Here is a 22,884-nt window from a genome sequence, read left to right as displayed (position 1 = left end):
TCAAGGGAGACTGTTAAATAATAAAGTCTGTCTGGTCTCCACCTCAAAGAGCACATAATATAGATTCCTGATGTAGGATGAGGCTGCCGCCACAAACTGACTCAGCTTGAAATTAATATCCAAGATGAAGCAGCGAATACACGTAAACATTCACGATTGTCAATTCTACTCACGGGTCTGGGCCCTTCACTGCCTGAACGGCGGTGAAATCCCCACCCCTGTCAGGGAGGGAAGAGCGGCTCTTCCAGGTCGCACCCAGGCTTCACGGGCTGTTTCCCCTCACAGACAGTCGTCAACGATTAAAAAGCTCTCAAGATTTTTACACCATGCAAAACTGAAAGACATTTCTGCAGATGGAGCACTTTCTCAGGCTTAAACAATTTTTGCCTACACTCAGCAAGGGGGAGAATAGAAACATGACTCTGCAAAGTCTCTGAGCCTCACCACTCACAGGAGTAGAACTGCCTCAGCACAAGGTGACTGTTCACATTGCAGGGTGAGAACAAAATAAAGCCGCCCCAACCACAGGCACTCCCAGAGACAGCGCTCAGCAGTCTTCTGCACACTCACGGTTGTGCAGCCCTCACCACCATCTATTTCCAGAACACTCCATCATCCCAGAAGAAACCCCCTGTCACTATCAGTCATTCCCTAATCCCCCTCCACCCAGCCCCTTGCAACCATCACCTGCTCTCTGCCTCTGCATTTGCCTATTCTGCGCATTTCAGATCACTGAAGTCAACAATATGTGGCCGTTTATGTCTGGTTCCTTTCACTTAACGTGCTATTATCAAGGCTTTTCCATGTTGAAGTGGTATCAGCATCTCTCTCTTTTTTTTTTTTTTTTTTAAAAATGTTAGTTTATTAAAAGGTGGTAAGTACTATCAAAAAGAGTAGAGTGGAGCATAAGGAGTGGGGATTCAAAGGGAAAAGGGTGGGTTGAGCAGTCAGGGTGGACTTCCCAGAACAGGTGGCCTTTTTCATCTTCCCCTTTATTTTTTTTCCTTTTTATTCACCCTTACGTATGAATAATGGAGATACTACATTCAGTTCATCCATTCAGCAGCTATGTATGGACGACATCCAGAAGAATGGGTGTAAGAGGTGACTAGCAGGGATGGCATTTAAGCAAAGGGCAAGATGTGCTTTAAAATAAAAAGCCAACAAACAGAGGCACAAGGAAATTCAGTCCGTTTCTGAGCAAAGTGCATGCTTGCTTCGGCAGGACTACCGTGCAGGGCTGGGGAGGATATTGGCAGGAATCACGGGGAGGGAGTCACCTAAGAAGAATCCCCACAGAAATCAGCTCAGCCAATTCTACACCCTCATGTTTCTAGGCTTCTCTTATTTCATGTAATAGCACTTTAACTACACATCTGATCATGTGCATCAGACCAACTTACCTTGAAGCCACAGAAAATCAATCACTGACCGGAGCAGATCCAGGACAAAACTGTGATGGACCAGGGAGTACTGCAGCATCCCAGCCTGCAGGCACAAACCCCACATGTGCCTTGATGATGTCCAGAAAGTAAAATGCATGGAAATATCTCACTGCTGGTGCACAACATCTGCCCCCATATTGCCCCAAAATCATGCTGGTAAAGCACTACTCAACCCTCTCACTACAAAAAAAAAAAAAAAATGCTAAGAAGGCAAATTTAGGCTCTGCCATTGAAAACCAGCAACCATCAATGCCAGTATCTGAGCTGGAATGCTCCTGACTTCAAAAACCACTGCGGACTTATTTTTCAAACGGGAAAGCATATATGTATTCCACGTAGATGATATTACAGTAGGATTTTTATTTTCGAAACTTCCAGTTCAAAATTAGCACAAGAAAGATTATGTTTCAGCTTTTAAAAAACTCAATTATCTTCCACTTTCTTAATTTTGAACCTATTATTATTTTATAAATGGAGCAATGCTTCATATTATAAACCAAGTGTTTGGCTTCTGCAAACAAAACCTTTATGACCTCACTATTTCAGAGCAAACTTTAATGATGTTTTGAGAGGTGGGGCCTGGGGCGCTCACTAACAGCCCTTTAAATACTGACAAGGATGTGCTATTAAGTAATGCAAAGGCACTAAGTCCACATTAACTAGGAAACCAAAGAAACTACACCAAAGCCTTACTTTATCATTTTTAAATATTCCTATTGTTTGAATATTAAAGTTCTTAAAAGATATGATTTTTTTGAGAAAGACAACAGCTGTATTAAATTTCCTCTCACCAAGAAAGCAATCTTTATCAAGAGTAAAAACCCCTATGGAAATTCAAAAGACAGGACGTTTCTAGCTAAGTGAACATGCAGATATGAACACAAACATAAATCCTATCAGATCTCACTCGAACCAGCTCAACAAAGTCCTGGGCTACCCTGGAACTTAGCTCTTCTCTTCCAAATGTTGGCTGAGCTAACATCATCACACAAGGCAGGGAAGAAGAGAAGAGGAAAGTCCACCTGGCGGCCTCCATCTGTTTTCTTCAAGCCAAAAGGCGCCGCAAGGGCGGCCCAGCTAACAAGCCCTCCCCATAAGGAAATCCGGCATCCACACTGCCCCTGCAGTCCCCAAGCAGCCCCGATGCCCCTCTCCCACTTGTGGCCTCCCAGCCTGTGAATGGTCTTCTAATGTCACTCCCCAGTTGGTGGCACCCTCCCCCTCTTCCCCGCTACACACAAACACACACACACACACACACACACACACACACACACACACGCGCGCGGAGCCAAGGCAGCCTTCCCAAAGCATAAATTTGATTACATCACCCCACTTCAAACCCTTCAGAGGCTCCCTGGTAGAGTTCTAGCCCCACCCCCGACCCTGCTCACCAAGCCTCACCTCAGTACCCAGGTCCCCAGTGACCTCAGTGGCCCCCTGACCTGCTCCTACTTCCCACTTGCCTCCAGGCTCATTTTGACTGTTTCTCAAGGAAGCCTTCCCTCCCTCCAACCTCCGCAATTTATTCCTCTGTTCCTAGAACATTCTAGGCTAAGTCAACTCCTGACACTGCTAAGCTCCCAAGGAGCATTTTGCTTACTAATGTGGGTCCAACCTCTCTCCCCTAGACACTCAGAAGTGTGTGTGTTATGAATAAATGAATGATGGGGTGGGTCTCAAAGGGACAGCCAGACCTGCTCTCGCCCGTCCCGACCTTTCTTACTGTAGAATATCAGAAGCAAAACCAGAAGTACCTTTCCTGAGGGTCACTTCCTGCTGACACCCTTCACTGCCTCCTGTGTCAGTTCTAGTAAAACCCAAGCTCTTCGAAAGCCCTCCACCCCAGGCCCTCTCCAGTGTCCTCCCCAGCAGGGGCACCCACAACCCTGGACCACACATGGCACTCTCCCCGATTCCCCACCGCACAAGCCTCCAGGCCTCTACCCGGGCTGCTCTGCCACATGAGCCACAGTCTTCATGCTTTCTACTGGCTGACCCTTACTCTGTCTTCACAACTGAATGTAGAGCCCATTTCTTCCAGGAAGTCCTCTCTGATAATATCCTTTAGGTCTTGTCAGGTCTCCCTCTGTAGCAGCACTGCATGGTGACCAACTGGGTGTTTGCTTGCTCCTTTGGGACCACGACCTATTGGGGGCCACGTGGGAAGGAGTGAGAGATTACAAGAGGGGTGGGAGAAGCAAAAAGCAAAAATCACAGCTGAAGTCCCAAATTCAAGGATTCTTTCTCAGAAAAAGAATAAAATATTTCACACGAGTGCAATTTGGCTACTATTTTTGTGGCTTGCGGAAAGCAAGGGCTTGGTGTTCTAGTCCAAAACCCGGGTTACATGCAAAGAAATGTATATATTCATATCCAAAGGAAACCAGAGCTGCTCAACAACAGTTTGCAGTCAGAATTGAAAGGAATTTTGATAAAGGCAATGTCTCTCTCTCTTCTTTCTTTTCTGGCATCATATAATTTTAGAAGTATTTGCGTGACTAAGAGATGGCTACAGCCAGTGATTCTGCACTGGAGAGTTTGAGCTGAGGAAGCCCAGATTACATTCACTGTGTAAATGCAATCACACCAACAAACTGACAAATTCCCTTGTGGAGGAGCTGATGTTCCAAAGCAGGCAAACTTATGCAGTAAGAAAACTCTAAATAAAAAGTAAGAAATTCAATGTTCTGTACTCAATTTCATTAGCTATATGGGCCATTACCTGATAGTATATCTTGTCTAATGAAACCCAAAAATAAATTGTGAACGTTGATTTTCTTCATCTGACTGTTTTATGGTAAATTTGGATATCAAACCCACAATCCATACGGACAGCTCAGGCCTATGCTGCAGCACAGCTACATCCCGTAGAAGAAAGTCTATCAAGGGAGAACTGGAGAGTTTCCCTTCAGAAGCTGCTAAGTCTGGTTTTGCACCTGTACATCATTTGCAACCACTTCATCGTCAAAGGAGTATGACCTTACCTCTGTGGTGCGTAAAGCACTGCGGTGCTTCAGAACAATCAAAGAACACTGAGCTGTGTGAATCAGTCCTGAGGCACTTAAATCGTACTTTTTCGGAAAGGCCCCAAAACTGACCCACTTCACCATTTCACGTACACCAGGGAGGTACCGGAATTAGTAGAGAAAACACGCCCTTGAAGTCTGACAAGACCCTGCTTGAATCCTGTTACAGTATTTACTACCCTCTAAACGGACCAATAACTTAACCCCTCTGAGAAGGCTTGCCAATCCGCAAAAGGGGGCTGCCACCGCCCACCTGGGAGGCATGGATGTGAATGCAACACGCAAGTAGGGCGGCCGACTGGTACCTGACACGGGGCCTGGCTAGTTTCCCTCCGCTGCCCTTGTCCCCCTTTAAACTTGTGCTGCTTCCCCGGTACCAAACGCCCGGAATAGACTGCCCGAATATTCTGTGTATCCCAGGATACATGCCTTACCGTTAGGAGGCCAGAAAAACAACTGCCTTCTCCCCAGTCACTATCAATATTCTTAAGATTCTGGATTTTTTTAACCTCTATTTTGCAGGGAGACTATTCCAGAATTTTTCAAGCACCATTCTCCAGGTTGGCTCCCCTCCCAGCGCCCATCCCTTCTCACCTCAGATCCTCTGTCTGCCTTCTGTTCATTGGAAAGCGAGTCAGGAAGAGCGGGAACTCCCTAGGCCTCCTTCCCTCCCTGATATGTTAGTGTGACTACCTTCAACACACACCCCACTCCAACTCCAGCTTCTGAGGAGTCTACCCTCCCGGACCCTGCAGACTCTGCAACTTCCCAAGACACACATGTGGCCACAACCCTCCCTTCAGATTTCTTCCTGGCTGGCCCTGCCCACCGCCCGGCCCCTTAAGGATAAATGACATTGCCCTGAAAATCCTAAACGCCGCTGACTGACACACCAAAGCTGCATGTTCTGGGCTTTCCTCCAACCCAGGCACAGACCTGACCCCCCTCAGCCTCAGTCTGCAGCTCTCAAGATGGTCTAATTCACATGCACGGCTGTGAACACCAGCTAAGAATGACGACTCCCAACGTGTATCTCTAGTCCGGCTCCTTCAACTCAGCCCTAGGCTCATAGACGTTAGTGCCTCTATGAAGTCCTAACTTGGATGAAAAATGGCATCTTAAAAATGCCTCATGTCCACTATTTACTCTGGAATTCAATTTCTGGCAGGTACCTCCCATGTTCCCCATTTTAGTAACAGACCCAGCACTCACCTATGTGTTTGAGGTCACATTCAATTTCCCCTGTTCCCTCCCTCCAGCCCTGGCCTGGAATATTAGTCCTGTCATTTCCGTTGCTAAGCCCATCTCAAATCTGGTTCTGCAGGGACCACGGCCGGATCCCCACAGGCTCACAGCAAGGTGCACTGAGTCACAGTCCTCCGAAGGGTGCTCCCTGGAGGGGGAGGCATCTCCTGCCGCCGGTCACCACAGAAGGCAATGGATTCTCACAAAGGAGGCTCTGGAGAAGGGACTCAAGGTTCTCCCGTGATCTGAGCTTTGAAGGTCCCGAGGTCTGGTGGAGCTCCTATTAGCAGACACACTTGCCACTGAGCAGATGAGGATGGAGGAGCACAAGCAAGGCTGTCCTCACTCCGACCCCTGGGCCCTCGGGAGCCACGGGAAAGGACTGTGTCCAGGGCACAGCCCAACAATCACAGATCCCAGCCTGCATTTGCTAACCCGGACAGCCTATACTCCTTCTACTTGCGAGACTTACTTCTGTTCTGTTCCCCCCCGAGAATGTGATGGACTCTTTCAGAATATCTGGCCTGTCTCAAGCGAGACAAACTCAGTGAAGGATGAAGTGTTCACATTTGGACTAGAGCATGAAAGGAGAAACAAGACCTCATGATCAGCATGATGGTGGTGGCCAAACACTTCCCCTGGGTGAGATGAACAAGGGTGGGGGTGAGAATCCAAGGTATTAGATTGGCCAAAGCACCTTCCTTCATGGCTGACTGGGGGTTGGAGACTCACTACCGCAAACTAACGACACAGCTGTCAGTGGGGGACGTCAGCAGCAACAAACACGGAGTCAGCTCTTTAATGCCAACATGGGTTAAAAGTAAAGGCCGGTGCAGGGAGGCCTGCACGGCTGCTGAGGCAAACCACAGACCCGGCTCTGAATGCCCACTGGCTGGAGCAGAGAGGAAGCTACGGTCCCTTTAACAGTCCCTGTGTCCACCAGATCCATGTAAGCCAGCTACTTAGGAGAAGTACATGTTGTCCTGATACTCAGAAAAACCAGCCTCGTAAAGGGAACAAAAGAGTGGCATGGATTTTAGACCCACTTCTGCCCCTTTATGAAGGCAAAATAAAGTAAATGGCACTGGGAAGTTGAATGCAAAAAAAAAAAATTAAATAACCAAACGGTGACTGATTCCTCCAACATTGTCCCCTGCAGCTGCTCACCCCCAAGCCTGCCAATTCCTCACCAGTGACCGCCGGTCAGGAAGCGCCGTCACGCACGTCACACAGAGACAGCCAGGAACCGCGTGCTGAGCACGTTTCTGTAAAAGCAGGAATCGAGCAAGATGCTGCAGACTTTGACTTGACAAGTTTAAATACTCCATGAAAAGAATCCCTCAAAAGCCGCCTAAATCAATTCGCATCTCACTTCTTCAAAACAATTAAACTAATTGAATAAGGGTGCATTTGTCACCAAATATAAGGAGGACCAAACAGGTTCCTCAAAGCAAAGATTTTAACAGATATCAAACACCAGTGGGTGATGTGCTAACAAAGCAAATATTCCAAAAAATTAGAAAATAACAAGATGACTAGGATAATGCATGGATCAAGGCACCTGAAAAGTTTCTGCTTTTTAAAGCGATGGAGACAGCACGGAGGGCGATCTAGCTATTTCCAATGCAGGATATGCACAGCCACCTTTTCAGACGCAACTGCGCGGTACAAGAGAAAAAGGAATAAATAAAAAGGAAAGGAGGAACAAGCGAAAATTAGAAACACACAAGAACAAAAATGACTTTGACAGCATGTACAAGAATTTACGTGAGTGTGTGAGGCCAGGGACGCGGGGACGATGAGACCCACCCTCACCTCCTGCTCCAGGGAAGGCAGGGGCCTGAGGGGAGCGACGCTGCTTGGGGACCCCAACGTGGTCAAAGCCCCTAACCAAAACTCCACATACATGGGTCTAGGCAGCTTTTAAGCCACAAAATGTGGTCGCATTACAGGCTGGACAGTTTTACTCACTCCCAACGAGAGTAGCAGGAGAGAATTAGTCTCTGCTCCTGCACCAAAGCATTGTTTTAAAAATTAATGACTGTGGAATAGTAAAAGCAACAATGGAGTAAAAGTGACTGGAGGAGAACGTGCTTGACCCGAGCTCACTGGCCGCGTTATCTCACTGACGTTCAGATGCTGGCTGAGCCCTTATGGTACCAAAACAGACAGATCCACCAGGAGGGAGTTTAATGCGCTGCTGTATTTTGATGCCGAGAGCCATGCCTGGTACACGAGGTTCTGGGTAAACAATGGTGACAGTGTCAACACTATGGGCTAAGCACACATCCAGCTACTCTGCCAAATCCCAAGGGCAGACTTCAAAAGGCAAATACAAGCTGGAATTCTCTGGTGGGTCTGCAGACTCAGAACCAAGCAGTTGCTGAGCAAAAATGTCACCAGTGCCTCCTATGACAAAAGAGGAGGCACTGGCCATGGGGCTTGGGCAGGGCTCCAGGCTTCCACTGCTCACCCACCAGTCTGTCCAGGGGGAGAACATGGTCCCTGCTTACGTTGCACTGATGCACCTACCTTGACTAACGCCGGGGGGCTCAGCAGGAGGTGACATGTGAGGTGAACGGAGCCAGCCTCGGTGTAGCCCGGTGATGGCAGCTGTGCCCACAGCAATGCCCAGGCACCTAAACCTGCCACCTCATCCCCAAGGAGCAGAAGGGTGTGCGGACGTGTAGATCACAGGGCCCTGCGAGGACAAATAAAGATCATGGCCACTACATGTCTCACCCCTTACTAAAGTCATAGAGGTATGTCCAGGAGGAACAGAAAATTCATCCAGAGCCCGCCAGGCACCACACGCAGGTGGGACTCGGGCCCCCTGTGCCTCTAACTCACAGGGCTGGTCTGGACTTTCTTTTTATCAATTCTCTGGCATCTTCTCCTCCAACTTACCAACAACCAGAAAGTAGGATTTGATCTTAGGTAAGTTCAAGAATCACAGAGCACTGCCTCCACAGCGGGCCTGTGCCAGGTCCTCCGACCGTCACCTGTGGTACCGCCATGAGCACCCTCCAGACTCAAGGCCCGAGGCCGTAGGCCGTGGGGGCACAGCTTCCCTCAATCTCCCCAGCAAAGGGGGACCACCTCTGGGCAAAGGCATCTCACCTCTGCTGCCCGAGGGAAAGCATGATAGATACACGGGGAAACAGAGCATAAGGTGGGGAGGTAGTAAGCCCAGGAGAGCTCGTCTGCACTTCCAAGGCAAAAGTGGGGCCGTTGACTTAATCACAGGGACAAAGTGAGGATGAATCTTTCCCTGCTTTGTCTCATACTCCGTGATACACCTTTCCCTGCATAAGGAGTTCATCCGGAATTCCCTGGAGGTGTTTCTGATGTCCTAACTTGGCATGCTGGCTGTCGGGGAGGAAGAGAGTGCCTGAACCCAGCAGGTGCTGGGCCTGGGAGGCAGGAGACACCGGCTCCAGACACAGCTCAACCAGCATCTCGTTCTGCCTCTCGGGATTCAGCATCTCATTTATAAGCAAAGGGATGAGACTGTCCCAGGACAGGCTGCCTAACAAAATTGAAATGAGAGCCATGTAAAGAAAGCTTCCCAGTTGCCACATTTAAAACGGTAAACAAAGAAACAATCAAACAAACAAAAAAACAGATACTAGAAACTAATTTTAAGAACAGATCTTACTTAATCTGCTGTATGTAAAATACTATCATTTTGACATGTAATCAATATATGAAAGTAACAAGATAGTTTACATACTTTTTACTAGACAAGTCTCAGCGTCTGATGTGCATTTGACCTACAGCACATCTCAGCTCAGACCAGCCTCTTCCCCAGCGCTCATAGCATCAGTGGCTGTGGCTACTCTATTGGACAGCAACTCCAGGGGTTCCACCAGGGGACTTGGCTGAAAAGCGGGAGGAAGTCTCCACACTGACCCTAAAAGGATCTCTCTGAAACAAAGGCAGATTCACTTTTAAATGTCTGTAAACCGTCGGGCTGCACCTCCCTCCGCCCTTGGCTACAAGACAGGCCTCTTCCTTGCTGATCCCTTCCTGGATGTAGGGAAGGAACCCGGCACACAGCCAGGGTGGCCGGGCCTACAGGTAGACTTACCTGCTGTCTGTGTCCAGTCCCATGAAGTCCTCCTTCTCAAACAAGGTGCAGAGGAGGGGGATCCTTTCCCCAGACTTGTCAGGGTCCCATCCAGCCACTTGGACTTGAGCAAGATTAACAGTGACTCAGTGAAGTCCTCGATCCTCTTCTCCACCACCCGGCAGTCCTCGTAGTTTGAAGGCCACGTTGGTGCGTGGCTGCTCGGCTACCTCCCCATGCAGCACAAAGACAAACAGCTGAGAGTCATTAAGCGTGGTGCCATACAGCTCCTCTGCACATGGAGCTTCTCGAAGGCCTTGGCAGAGAGGCAGTCGGTAATGGTGACAAGGCCCACGACCGTGCGGTGGGTCTGGAAGTCACTCCACGCATTCTCGAACGCATAGTGGTGCCTGTAGTGGATACAGAGTGCCCACTGGGAGCCGCACGGGCTGATCTGGCTCACCAAGGAGATTCGTTTATAGATGCAAAAGAAATTGTCCTCTGAAATGATCCCCACGGGTTGGACGACCACGGGGAGAGTCTCGTATTCCTCAGCACACTGCACGTAGTCAGGGATGCTCATGTTGCAGGCCCTGCCGAGAGGGGAGAGGAGATCAAGGTAAATATTGTGCTGTGGGCTGCGGGCGCCTCTGGGTTGCGGTGACCTGGTGTGTACCAGCCAGAAGGCAAGGGAAGCACAAGCAAACCCGGGGGTACAGTTTGTCCTCAGAGTCTGTACATGGCTACCGTAGCTCGGATCACATTACCCAGCTTTTGGTCTAGGCTTCCTGCCCCTGCATAGAAGGGTCATTTCTTTTTTTCTGTTTCCAAGCACCTAGCAAGACCCTGATGCAAAGTCAGTGCTCAACACTGCGGAATAAAGAAATGAACAAAGGAAATGCTTTCCCCAACCCCCCTTCAGCAGATTATAAAGAAAAGAACCGCAGTAGGATCAAAAGATCTGGATTTCAACACCAATTTATTTGAACTCCTAAACTGCAGAATAATGGATAAGAAAACTTGCCTTGGGGAAGAGGGTACAGTTCAGTGGTAGAGCACATACATATCATGTACGAGGTCCTGGGTTCAATCCCCAGTACCTCATTTTAAAAAATGAAACAAATGAATAATCCTAATTACCCTTCTCAAAAAATATTTTTTAATTCAAAATTCAAAAAACACCTTGCAATTGACACAACATTGTAAACTTGACTATACTTCAATTTAAAAAAAAAAATTCTTGCCTTACAAGAATATATCTGGATTATGGAAATTTGCAAATATTAAATGCCTAGGGTACCACCTGCATAAAGAGGGGGGACTGTTCAAATTTACTATCCCTCCTTTATGAGCTATATTCCTTTGGGGGGTGTTATAAACTCTCAGATCTAATTTTCTCAGATTAAAAAAACAAAACAATACTTGATTCTCAGTACTGCTGAAGAATCAGATAAGCCTGTGAAAGCATCTGACCCACAGAGGTTACTCAATAAATGTTTGTTCAATGAATGAATAAACAAGCAAAGTGAATGCTGCTCCCTGCCACAGAACATCATAATGGTACTTCCTGGAAATCCCAAGCCCACGTTACACCCGACTACACACTAAACATGTGGGTGACCTGGGCAGGCCTGTGTGTTTCTCTAAGCCCCAGTTTAATGATAGATAGAAATGAGGGCAATAACACAAACCTCAAAGGGTTAGTGAGTCAGTAATGAATTGTACCCCAACTATGCAAGATGGAACCATTAAGGAAAATTGGGCAAAGGTTCCATAGGCCTTCCATATATTATCTCCTACAAGTACAGGGGAACATACATTACATCTCAAAATAAATAGTCTAATATTTTAAAGAGGCTATTGAGGTTAAATGAGCTCATTGTCTCAAATAAGGAACACACAGTACAAGTACAACAATGCCTAGCCCATGAGATACACTCAGTTAACATTCCCACTGAACCCACTGGTCCCTCCAACTTCAGAGCATGAGGATGGGTCCTCTTGGACAAAGGCCACTGCACCTGAATCTAACAAAGCTAATGGTCCCCACTTCCAAGAGCCCCTGTCACCACCCTTGTTCTAATTTTCTATTTGTAATATTTTTTTTTATTTAATAGAAACCCCCAATTGCATAGCCTTCAGGTCACCAAAACCTGACCACAGAGATCATGATGGCAGCCCTCCTTGTTGAAACAATAAAATGAAAAGCCATTTCCACAAGACCTCTGTGTAAATCTACTAGGGAACTTCATCTTGGACTGAGGAAGAGGACTGGGGAGGAGGGGGCAATCTGGGGGCACAGAGAACTATGGGCCACCTGTCCCACGATGGACTTTAGACTCAACCCTCACCCTCCAGGTAATTCAAAATACACACCGACTGAGTGCTATGGACAAGATTTTTTTAAAGGAATCCCTGACTCCCTAGCAGGTCTTGTTTCTACTGAGACACAGATGGCTTATGTGTATAATTTTTCACAAAAGCCTTAAAATATTATCACCCCAACTTGACACATTAAGAAACTGAGGTAGAGAAGTTTATCATATTGTACAAGATTAGAGAGAGGCCACGTCAGACACCGTATTTAAACCCAAGCCCCTGTTCCAGGGCTCACACTAGAAATTGTGACATGCTGCCCCTTTCCTGCCCTCTCCCTGCAATAAATTTCTGAAGAGTCTTTTCTGTGCCATCTGGAATCACAATAACTTCAATTTTCCACAAAGAGCTATGTCACTCCCTGGAGGACATATCAAAATCTAAAGGGTTGGGATGGGAGGAGAGATTTGCATTTTCTGTTTCTCAAAGGAAGCATGGCTTTAAAAGAAACTGAAAAGCACTTATCTAGTCTAAGCCCTCATTGTGCAGAGAAAGAAACGGAAGTTCAGAAGAGATGAGGAAAGGGCCTTATTAACAAATATTGCTTCAGCGCAGCATCATGCCAGCCCTGGGCACTGCTGGGGGAGGATCTGGGAGGCCCAGGAGAATGAGTGTTAGAAAAAGGAAAGAGAAGAAGCATACAAGGCCCTGTCTCTACACCACCATACCATGAAATTCCACCAAATTACCCAGTAGGGGTGCAGCCAATATTAATGTGGGCTAAACAGGTTATAGAAACCTGGAATTCTCAACCATAGTGCAAATTCCAACATTTACTCTGCTTTTTTCCCCAGTTCAAGCATCAACTCAGTGGGCACTCTGTTCCAGGGACTACACGAAGCCTGGAGTTCTCCCAAGTACAAATCTCTATTACGTGTGCAAACCACATAAAGGCCCACCAGAAGAAAAGTGCCCACAGATAAGATGGAATTCCTGAAGCTGAAAGCAGTCAACCAGCGTATGTTACTAGGAAAAATGATGCTGCTAGAAATGAACTCATGGACTTAGAAAGCAAACTGTGGTTAGCAGGCAGGAAAAGGGGGATTAACAGATACACATTAATAAATATAAAATAAATGACAAGGACCTACTATATAGCACAGGGAACTATATTCAATTTCTTGTAATGAGTTGTGCTAAAAACAATCTAAAATATATTTATATACATATGCATATGTTTATAACTGAATCTCTGCTGTACACCTGAAACTAACATTGTAAATTGACTACACTTCATTAAAAATAATTTTAAAAAATAAGTACAAATAAAATCAACGCCATTAAGATAAAATAAAAGAACACTCTTTTCCCCTTAGCCGTAGGTGGTGGAGAATTCTGGTTACAAGCACCAAGTCCACTGGATCACTCCAGCACTGACTGTCACTCTTTCTGACCATCAGACAGTCACTTGGCTACACTGAGGTTACTTTTCTCTTCTGTGAAAAGCTACAGTGACAACTAATGATGTATAGAATCTCATCATTCACAAGCCCAACAATTAGTGAGTACTTCCCATGGGCCAGGCTCTGGAGAGATGAAAAGATAGGGTCCCAGATATATTCAAGGGTAGAAGAAGTTTATGCCATAAAGACAATTATTCTTCCTGTTTTGATAGACAGATTCAATGCAATTCTGATTAGAATTCCTACCAGACTTTTCATGGAATGTAACAAGTTAATTTATGGTCAGGAACAGCCAAGAAACTTCTTTAGAACCACCACCGGGGAGGGGTGGATAGGTCATTCATTTCCACTGGTCTTTCTGAAGTGATGAAAACGTTCTGGAATAATAATGGTTGCACCAGTGTGACTATGCTAAAAGCTGCTGAATTGTACCATTTAAATGGGTGGAATTCATGGTGTGTGAACAATATCACAATAAAGCTGTTATATGAAAAAATATTCCTTGACAATTATTTTTCCCTCTATACAACTAGTCTACCCCACAATTTAAGAAAAACAAAAAACCAAAACAAACTAAACTGTGCCAGGAGCTTTTTAGGACTGCAATGTCCCTGGGTCTCCAACGCCTCTGGTGGTGCTGTTCCTGTTAACACACTAGCTGGGCTGGGCTAGTTAGGGACTGTAACTATGTTTTTAAAATCGACGGTCACACGTTTCACCCTGGGAGAGGGAAGGAAGGAGCATGTCACAGCCTCATGCCTTCAGCTCATTTTTAACTGAACCAAGCCCTGCTTTCAACACTGTAATCCCTGGCACTATAAAAACACGTGACATCAACAAGCACCGCCATCATAACACCTGAAAGTGTTCAAGGTACTTACCTGGGGCAGAAACACAGAGGGGGGAGACGGAAACTCCCTCAGCACTGGCGCTCACTTTTCCAGACTCCATCAGGAGAAACTGGGCTTTACAGCTTGAGGCTCTAAGCCCGGGAAGCAGCGCGCATGCCGCTGAGCTGGTCCTCAGGGAGCTGGAAAGGGAGAGGAGGGCAGCCCCGGGGTCGCAGGGCAGGGAAAGCGGGGTTGGGGTCGCGGGCTGCAGCCCCGCTCTGAGGCCAGACCCAGCCCCAGCCGCCCGCCCCCGATCGGGTCCGCAGAACCCGCCCACCCGGGACACAGCCCTCCCAGGGGCAGGGACGAGCCTGCGGCCAAGTAGAGGAAGCCCGGGAGGAGAGGACTCGTGGGCGGGATAGGGGAAGGTGTCGCCAGCCGCGGACTGAGGGGAGCCCGGCTGGGGCGAGAGGCAGCAGGTGCACACCTGGCCCTCGACAGCTGAGACCAGGGCGCCGGGGTAGGTGGCGCGGGCAGAGGGGTCTGGCCCGAGAAATTCAGCTGAACACGGGCTGACTCACGCCCTCGCGGGCTTTGACGCGAGGACCGCCCTCCCGCAGACGCTTGACCCCTTTCCCGTGAGCCCCCACCTTGCATTTCCACAGCCAAAGGCCCCGGCCCCGGGCAGGAGCTAAAGGCCTACCGGTTGACAGAGCTGAGAAGGATTTGGGGCCGATTCCCAGCTCGGAGCTGGGGCTTCCAACCCCCGGTCCAGCTGGCACCGACTGCGCATGCGCAGGAGGGCCAGCGATCCTCTCTTGGTTCTGTGATAGAGGCTGGGGCATCGAGGGAGGGAGAAGATGGGGGGAGGAGGAGAGGAGGGGAAAAGTGGAGGGAGACAGATGGACAGGAGGAGCAGAGTGTAGGTAGGGATCTGGAGAGGGGAGGGGAGTAGCGGAGATGTAGAGAAAAAGCTTTACTTCTGGGGCACCCCGAAGGAGGCGGCAGACTTGCCTCTGTACCATTCTGTAACCCTTCAAGGCCCACAGCTCAAGTTTTACCTCCCTGGTCCAGCCCTCCAGGTGATGCCTCTGCTGAACCCCTACGGGGATCACACCCGTTGTCCCCACGTGAAGCTGGGTTTCCTGTTGCTCTGGGAACCAAGCACCAGCAGGTGTTGTCTCTCAGAACTACCTTGGGAAGTGTACATATTCCCCTTTTACAGGCTGGGAAAAAGGCAGGCACGATCTCTGCCTTAGCTCCACTGTCCCAGGTGTTGGCCTTGCAGGGAGCGGGAGGTACAAGATCAGAGCCCCAGACAGAGCAGACTGCCTGAGTGTTCGTGCATAGTCCCATCCCTCCTGGGTAAAACACACCTAACCCAAGTGGAACAATCAAGGGCTCACAGTAGGTTCCTGGGTGTGGGAGAGCTGTCCTCAATTCCAGTGCCCAGCTTGCTAGGTAGATAGGAGTGTTACCGAGTCCAAATTCATTCTTCTCAGTGAAGGACAGGCCAATAAGTTGGGAGACCCGCTGCTTGGGCATGGAAAAGCAAGTTTCTGTAGAGCTAGATGGCAAACTAATGTCCTGAAAAACCATCTCCCCAAGTCAGAATTCAGGCTCCTTTCCTACGTGCTTGGTTGTTGCAATTTTCCTGGTGTAGGAATTCCTTGTTGTTAGAATCCTTTGTTCTTGCAGCTATCTGCCTGGGTCAAATCTCTGTAAACCTCCAACAAAACAAACGTTATTTTCTATTCTGTAATTTGTTATCTTTTTATGAATGAAAAAGTGTTAAATATCCTTAAAGGTCAGAGCCTTCAGAATAGGCTCTTCTGTATATTTCAGGCTCTAGGCAACATTGTTTTACAAGCAAGATGAAGCCTAGGAGACAGAGCAAAGGGTTAAAGTCAAAGGAACAGATCTAATATGGAGTCAGGTTTGTTTTTTTCTATTACCGAGGCAGAAGCCACTTGAGGATTTAAATCCCTTTCAGTTAAAAATAACTAAAACTTTAAAGGAATTTACATACTTAGGTGGGAATGTGCATAGCATATCTGGAAAAGCACACAAAGGATAGTAAACAGTGGCATCTCCAGGGAGGGCTGGAAGAACAGGGGATGAGGGAAAACTTCTTTCACTTGTGTATTTTTGTGCTGTTTGAAGTGTTTTCAACCATATGCATGTATTTCTTTTTCAGTTTAAAAAAAGTGTAATGGAGCAAAGGAGTAACAAGCTCAGCAAATACAGCAGCCATGGAATCACTGAGCCATCTATTTGATTTCAGCCAGGAAGCATTTATTGACTCTCTCCTATGTGCCCAGTGCTGTTTTAAAACTTCTTTTATTATTATTAATTTTATTATTATTAATAATATTATTATTGATTTTATTAATAATATAATTATTGATTTTATTTATTTATTATTCTTATTCTTATTCTTATTATTTTTATTATTATTATTATTATTATTATTATTATTATTATTATTATTATTATTTTATAAAATAGCAACATTCTATCCCTCAACCCTGCCCATGGCTGGTGGAAAACCAACTGAGTTTTTATTGAATTGTTTTCCAAGGAGTAGAGATGAGTTATAAACTGAACACATCTTCAGGGCAAAACAGGTGGAGTGGTTTTACAGCACGCCAGACAGCTATGAAGGGTTTTCAATAGAGGCACCCAGACCCTGAGAGAGAAATCCTCCAGGACCCTACAAAAAGCTGCCCAAACCTCCTTCTCCATGGCACTACTGAAATAGGAAAAAACAAATCTGACTCCATAGTAGATCTGTTCCTTTGACTTTAAGAAAGCCAAGTTAATACGCTCCGGTCTTTTCATGGGTTATGATGTCACAGGGGAGATGGACAGGTTAACAAGGGACGACTCTGCAGTGATCACGGAGCCGGGGAGCGGGATGGGCGGCAAGATGTTTGACGCAGCCGCAGCTGTGACCGCGCTTCTAGGCAGGAACCCAAAGTCACCTCGACAAGGTGTCAAACACGTTTGTCCACGTCCTCATCACCTGACATGTTTAACGAGAAATGGAAACCCATAAAATGCCAATATCCTTGGTGGATACACCGTCCAAATTGCAAAGTCACAGTTTGACAACTGGCCATCCCGGTTCCCTGGGATTCATTCTTGGAGAAACTTAAAAACCACTCCTCTGTCCTCAAGAAGTGCTTTCTACTTGTCCGATCTTTGGCTCAGGGATACAGCATGTTCAAGTGAACTTCAATGTCTGCACAGATTTGACTGTCTTTCTCCAGGTTCGCTTGTCCATTCTAAAGAGGCCTGAGCTAAGTCCATCCTCCGTAAGATCTATTCCCTCCAGTGACTACTCATTGAGCCTGCAATTAAAAGTCAACTGAACAAGGCTGTCTGTCCTCAGCTAAAAAGTTCACCCACCCTTCACTGCTTTCTTAATCTCCTCTCCTGGCTAATTGCAACAGACTAACACCTCCCTCTACCAAGCTCCCCGACTATGTCAGTTTGTATCCCCAAAGAGAAAGTAAGGTCCATAAAATAGGAGACAACTCCATAGTTGTTGCCGACGAAATGAATCACAGAGCTGCTGTGGTGCAAAATGTCTCCCGAGATTCGGGTTCCTTTATTTTTTATACCATCTACACAAAGGAGTAACTCTTGCCAAGCACAGAGAGTAAACATTTTTTAGGTTGACACATGTGCACTACATCTAAGGCTTCCTTATCTTAATTACATTCAGACTCTCCTGTTCCCAGGCCTGTTCTTTTTGAGGAACTAATAAACATTCTTGTCTGCAAGCAATGTTTCCCCTGGGAACGGGCAGAGTTCCTTGGCAGGAATTTCTGTTTGAAGACAAGTCCGGCCACTTCTGTGAAATGTCCCGCTTGCAGGCACATCCACAGCTTCTATGCTAAGTTTCCTTCACATAGTTACCTCTGAATTCCTAGCATATAGTAATGTCAATAAATAGAAATATGATTGTGGCTTCTTTCCTTTAAAACATTTCTGGTTATTTAAATGACCCTTGGAAGAGAGGTGTTTGCGGTCCAGTATCTTGATCCACAATACTCTGGAGGCCTTTTTCGGAATGGCTGTTCACTGATCCATTCAAAACACAACTTCTCATTCCAGGAATAGCTGTGCTTTTCTGCCAGGAGTTTGTGGTCACTCTCCTGCCAGAACAGCTTTAAACTAATCCTTACTTTGGATTTGTTATTTTTCCCCTCTTCCAAAAATATTGACATTCCTTACTTTCTTGCCTTGAGGATTTATTTTCCTAGTTCAACCTTTAGTAAACCAGGCTTCTCGGGATGGGCTTGGTCTTACATATGATCAGCCATCCAACTCCCAGTGTGAGAGGAATCGGGCTCACCTCCTGCCCTCCTGTCAGGGCAACTAAAACTCAGTTCAGGAGCCAACAGGCACCCCAGGGCTTCTAAGGCTCGCTTATCTCCCAGAATCCCTGCTTTCTGCTTTGTCTTGGCTTCTGAGGATTTCCCCTCACTTTCTTGACAATTAGCTGCATTGCTTGAAAGATGAGGAAGGAAGGTTTTATTTCTTAATCAGCATTTCAAGGAACTTGTGTAATGAAGGTTTTCACGAGATTCTAGAACACTCCATTGCCGAGACAGAAAACACACTAGATATTTTCTAAATTTAGATATCATGTGCATTTTTCTTTGTTTTTGTTTTCTTAACTGCTAACATACATTTTTTAATTAAAAAAAATAACGCCCCAAATAGGATAGAACATTGAAGGGGCATACAAAATTAAAGGACAAAGACAGAAAAATGATAAATACTGTACAAAATTAATATAATACATACACTATGGATCAGATCAGCAATTCTCAGTAACAGCTAATTGAAACATGATCATGAGGTAAAACGTGTCTCCTGTCAGGAGATGGCCAACAGAAAATAGAATAAATACAACAAACTAAAATTCTAAGTCTGGTGAGGTACAGAAGGCTACCAGCTAAATGTGTCTTCTTCTGGAAAAGAGGGAGGCTCACCAGCTCTTTACTGTGGAGCCTGAACCCAAGTGAGGGCGGTAAAGTGAGCTCTGTAAGTACCCAATTAACAAAGTGAGTGATGAATAAAGAGACGTGAGCTTTGATGACAGAGATGATACTAATATTCACTTGTCCTGTAAAGTATGTCTTCACGTTCAGTGATCAAACCTCAGCATCCTCAGGGATTGAGATTATAAGAAAATGCACAGCCCGGGCCCAGACTTCCTCTTTGAGCTCGTGACATTGCACTTAGATGTCTCAAGGGCACCTCAAACTCCACCTGCAAAGAGCTGACTTCACGGTTCTCCTCCAATAGCAGTCTTGCCCAGGGCCCCTGGTCGGGGGACAAGGTCTCCCTCCCTATCCCAGCTCAGGACCATCACTCACAGATGTGACTGGACCCCTCGTTCAGGGCCCAGATTTCCTCAGTCATGGAGTCCCACCACCCACACCTGTCCTACCAGGTTCTCAATGGCACTCACTCAGCACTGACACTGTGTTGGGGACCAAGCTGCACACTGCACACACGTAATCTCACTGGATCTCCACAGCAGTCTTGGGAAGTCGGTACATCACTGCTTTAATTGATTAGATAAATTGTTTCACTTCCTTGAGTGCGTCATCCAAAGTGACACGGCTACTGAGCCACAAACCTGGGACTGAAAACCACTTGAAAACTGAATACTGCTACACCTCGCAGCCACCCTACTCTGACTCATCACATCACCTCCTGCCGAGACTTCTAAGTGTTTCTAAGCATTCTACAAGTCAAAAGTGATCTACGAGAGCACCCCACTCCCCTACTTAAAATCTGTCAATGACGGTCCACTGCCCTTAGGAGAAAGTCCCACCGGCCTGAGCACAGCCCAACGGCCCGGCATCCGCGTTCCCTGCGCGGCCTCACCGCCTCACACACCACGCAGCCCTACACGTGCCGTGTCCAGGACAGGGATGCTGACTCTGTACAACCCGGGGCTCATCTTAATCGAACAATGATCACCCTCTTCAGTGGTCACCCTCTTCATTGCTGACTCTCAGAAAAATATTTTCTCAGTATGAATCAATATCTTTTTCCTTACAACTTCCCATCAGTGATAATGAGCTCCCCCCAAAAGAGAGAAGACCTAATCCTCAGACTCCTTATCTGTAAAGTGTGAATAACAAGGAAATATGTGATGTTTTAAGAGAAATAATATTCATGTGAGGCTGAGGGACAATTCCCAACATACAGTAAGCACTCAGTATGTGCTTACTTAATATTAATAAGAATATATTGCATTCCAGCAACCTTAAATCAATGTTTTATGGCTTTCTCCAACAGACTGACAAACTGTTGGACGAACCCCTTTGAGCAGATCAGCACAAGTGTACTGGGAGAGGTAAGTGCTGACTCCAGTTACAGCTGCAGCCAACCAGCACTACGGGACGGGGGCAGTTTGCTCAATCTCTTACATGTTGCTTGAGCATTTAGTTGTCGTTATTGAATAAAGACAGGTGTTCTTTAGTCAAAGCTCCTGAAACATAAATCTTCAAAGACTGATGCAAATTAGGTTTAAAGAACAACACTCTCACTCGAAATTATTTGAAAATTATAGTCTTAGCTCCTCTGCACATCAAAAGGCCATGTTCTTAATGTATCTTACTAAATACACCAAAAGGTATGTTTAAAAGAAATTAAGATAAAGCCATCCTGAATAAGCTCTCAGTATAAACTGCACAAAGCCTCAACCAAGGGTCTCATTTCTCACTTCCAGATAGGTGTTCAGGTAGCTTAACGTGAGTCTTGGTTTCTTATAACATGGGGGTCAGAAGAGTTGTGGATAGATTTATGTAGCAAATATAAACCTAGAGTATTTGCTGTGTGGGAATCCTAGAAATAAATTGATATATAGTCCCACCCTTAAGAAGCTCAGCCTTTCCATTTACAACAGCATTAAAAATAAAATGAGAGATACATTTAACAAAAATTTACAAGATTTTTACATTGAATATTTTCAAGTATCTCCGAAATAAAATTTACAAGATCTACATATATGGAAGACATCTCATGTTCATGGAATGGTAGACAATATTGTTAAAAATGTTAAGACTCCCCAAAGTGATCTACAAATTCTGTGGAATCCCTATCAAAATTCCAGGGGACTTCTTTGCAAAAATTGAAAAACTGATCCCAAAATTCATATGGAATTGCAAGGGGCCCAGGACAGCCAAAACAATCTTGAAAAAGTAGAGCAAAGATGGAGGACTCACTTTAAAGGGTACTAAAATCTATAGTACTCAAGTCAGTATGGTACTGGCATATTTTGGATTAATAAATCTATGAGACACTAAAAAAACCCAGGGGGAAAAAACTTACATTTACATTCAGTTTTCCACAAGGGTGCCAACAACACTTCATTGAAAGTATAGTCTATTCAACAAATGGTGCAGTGACACCTGGGTATCTGCAGGGAAAAGAATGAATCTGGAATCTGGACCCCCATATTTTATATAACAAATAAATTTAATTCAAAATGGATCACAGACAGAAACGTAAAAACTAAATGTATAAACTTTTTAAAAGAAGACACAGTATAAATCTTTGTGGTCCTAGGATAGGCTTTAGTTTCCTAGATACAATACCTAGAGCACAAGTGATAGAAGAAAAAAGCAGATAAACTGGACTTCATCTAAATTAAACCTTTTTCTTACAAAGGACATCATCAAGAAAGTGAAATGACAGTGGTAGGGGGTATCTCAAGTTATTGAGTGCGTGCTTAGCAAAAAAAATAAAATAAATCAATACATCTAATTACCTCCCCTATAAAGAATTTTTTTTTTAATGTTTAAAAATCTAAAGTGAAAGGACAATCTGCAGAATAGGAGAAAAATTTTGCAAAGCATGTATCTAATAAGAGAGTTGTATCCAGGATATATAACAAATGCTTACAACTGATCAATACAAGAAAATAGACCCAATTTTTAAATTTGCCAAGGATTTAAATAGATATAGAAATGGCCAATAAGCATATGAAAAGATGCTCATCATCACTAGCCAAATCAAAATGAAAATGAGATCGCTTTTTACACCCACAAGGATGGTTATAATCAAAACATGGACAATAATAAGTGTCGTTCAGGAGGCAGAGAAACCTCATATGCAGCCAGTGGAAAGGGACAATGGTGTAGCTTCTTTGGAGAATTATGGTGTTTCCTCAAAAGGTTAGCGTTATATGGCTCAGCAATTCCACTCCTACATATAGATTTATCCCTCAGTAACCTCGGGGGTTGGTTCAGGAAACCCCCACCCTGGATAACATAATCCAAGGAAGTTCGAGTCCCTTTACAGCCATCTGGATCCATGAAGTGGAAACTACAGATATGGCGGGTCAACTGTACAGCCAACAGAATGAAAATATATTCTCACAAAAACTTGCACATCAACATTCATGGCAGTATCATTCAGAGTAGCCAAAGGTTACAAACAATATCCATCCATCAA

The 22,884-nt window shown here is 45.7% G+C and overlaps 1 long non-coding RNA gene across 1 annotated transcript in view; it reads right to left on the bottom strand.

Moving 5' to 3' along the window:
* The window catches only part of LOC141578404 (uncharacterized), a 38,489-nt gene extending 23,687 nt beyond the window's left edge, over positions 1 to 14,802 (bottom strand). Inside the window, exons 1-3 of the long non-coding RNA XR_012508786.1 lie at positions 14,449 to 14,802; positions 9,810 to 10,381; positions 9,453 to 9,646 (exon numbers count right to left, since the gene is read on the bottom strand). This is a non-coding gene — a long non-coding RNA (uncharacterized LOC141578404). The remainder of the gene's footprint in view (positions 1 to 9,452; positions 9,647 to 9,809; positions 10,382 to 14,448) is intronic.
* Positions 14,803 to 22,884: the final 8,082 nt, after the last annotated feature.

The sequence above is a fragment of the Camelus bactrianus genome, chromosome 8 (assembly GCF_048773025.1).
Source record: "Camelus bactrianus isolate YW-2024 breed Bactrian camel chromosome 8, ASM4877302v1, whole genome shotgun sequence".
NCBI lineage: Eukaryota > Metazoa > Chordata > Mammalia > Artiodactyla > Camelidae > Camelus > Camelus bactrianus.
Note: the sequence above shows the minus strand (reverse complement) of the source record. Positions and strands in the feature narration are given on the sequence as shown.